The sequence below is a fragment of the Pseudopodoces humilis genome, chromosome 1 (genome assembly GCF_049639895.1).
Source record: "Pseudopodoces humilis isolate 2021_Gansu_Grassland_sample_001 chromosome 1, ASM4963989v1, whole genome shotgun sequence".
Taxonomy (NCBI): Eukaryota; Metazoa; Chordata; class Aves; order Passeriformes; family Paridae; genus Pseudopodoces; species Pseudopodoces humilis.
In genome coordinates this window covers 148,483,352-148,485,633 of record NC_142200.1, presented here as the reverse complement: position 1 = coordinate 148,485,633, position 2,282 = coordinate 148,483,352, and positions in this window count along the sequence as shown.

Here is a 2,282-nt window from a genome sequence, read left to right as displayed (position 1 = left end):
ACAGCTCCTGGAACCCAGTTTCTGATGATGACCATCACTCTGTTAAGAGCCATTGTGTCTATTTCGTGTGGCACTGGTTGTTTCTCCAAGGGAATCTGGCCCTGGCACAGGAGATCTCTGCACCCTCTCATCTTCCATGGCCTTCCCAAGGATGTTCAACCCTCTCTCTAAAAAGACTTTTATAAGGAAGAGCCCCTTGTTTTGTCCTAAAGGGGGTGCCATGAACCCACACTGCAGGTGGGCTGCCCTACCCAAATTTGTCTTTGGTTCCACTTAGAAAAAAGGAACTGAATTTCACCTGTCTCAGGTGGAAATGTTTGCTGCCAGCTCCAAATGTGGGAACAAAGCAAAGTGACAGCAAAGAAAATGCCTGCTGCAGTTTAAATCCCCAATTTGAATGCACCCTGACTGTTTGCAAGCCCTCTGTTTAATGGGCTGGTGTCAAGAGGTGATGATCAGTGTGCTCACTCTGCTGAGGGTGCCTTGTTACTCGTAATTTGTGTGTTTTAAACCTGAGGCAATATCAGTTGAGTTAAACATGTTGATTCAGTGGAATCTGGTACCCAGCAGAAATGTATTTCTTGGCTGAAGCACTCCAGAAATAAATTAACAGCTTTTCTTTGACACTGACATTTCCTGCTCGCTAATAGCAAAATCCAAACAATAACATTGGGTTTTTTCAGAGTGAAATAGCTGGCACCAGTGCAGCCTGAAAAGGAATTTAAAAATGTTTTCCTTAGGATGAAGAATTCTAATTTTCGGCAACCTCATTCATACTTTTTAATGATAACTTGAATGAAAATTAGAATGTTGCAACAAGCCCTACAAACAAAATCTCCATTTACCTGGTGAATATGAATGTATTTGAATGCCATAATGGAATAATCTGATTTTATTAGTCACTCTGTGGAGAGTATGATAAATGCTGAAGTCTAGCCAAGTTCTGCTAGTGCTGATAGGCTTATCTGGGCTTAGTCTGATCCGTGTCTTAGATGTGCCAGAGAGATGCAGAGAACTCGAGGCTCTGACCTAATTTGGTCTATTCCACCTGGACTGCACTTGCATGCGTTTGAGCTCAGGGAAAGATTTAACAATTTATCAGTGTGCCAATTAGAGCTAGCTTTGCAATGCCTGTTTCCATCACTTTGGACCAAAATGTTGTGAGATTTGCACAAGTCTCAGCCTCGATTCAGCTCGGAGTGAAAATTCACAATCTGCTCTGGGGCCCAGATGCTTCCCTCTGCCTTTGGCACCGAGAATTCCTTCTTCTGCTTAAAATACTTCCCATGTTCCCACAGACTCTTGCAACTTGCTAGAAGTTTGTTGAAATCTGAGTATCCCAGAATGCTCAGGCAGTCCTTAAATAATCCCCTTTTAACTCAAGGAGCGGAATTCCATGAGCTCCAGGGCTGCAATCAGTTGCCTGAACAGAGGCATCTGGTGGCACCACCTCACATGGGGACACCGGGTGGATTCCAGAGAGTGATGGGATTTAGGAGAAGCAGCAGAGGCTCCTGAGGCTGGGCAGGATCCACCCACAGCACCGAGATTACAATAGGTGCTAAACAGGGAGCTGAAGAGGGCTGCACATTCCCACATCTTCCTATTAAAACCTTTCTGAAAAGGTCTTTTCCCTCCCATTCATCTTTTCTCTTTATTTGCCCTTGCAGAGCTCGTGCAGCCAAATCTTCCTTTCTGCATCCCCTAAGAATGAGATTTATTTTCAGAGCCTGTAACTGGATCTGGCTGGGAACAAAGATGTCTGGGAGAGAGTTTACACTAGAGAGTTTTTTCCAGGTTTGTTTTTGGGTCTGTCTCTCTTAAATTACCAGTAAGGTCAAACCAAACCCCAGAATGAGGATATTTCATGGTTAAAACTTGACCAAATCTGTTTTTCACTCATAACTGTGTGACTCATCTGTAATTCTCTGGGAGTGAAGAGCAAGTGAGGTGGCAGCTCTGCCACCTGTTCTACCTCACCCAGCTCGTCTGTCTTGTTTCTTTTATTTGTTGTGAGTGTTAAATCGAGGCAGAGAGACTCTTCCAGTGGGTGATTAATTCTTCTCCCTCCCATTTTAGCATCAAGTGACCCTCCTTGGAGAAAGCTGCCTCTTTCCATTGCCTGGGAAACTCATTTAGGCCAAAGTCTAAACTTAGGGCAGATAAATATCTTTTAAGTGACTTGACCAGGGTTTTCCAGGGGGGCAGTGGGAGAGGAAGGAGTGAAACTCTTGCCTCCTACAATCCAATGCACTTTATCAACCATTTCTGCTTGAAATCAG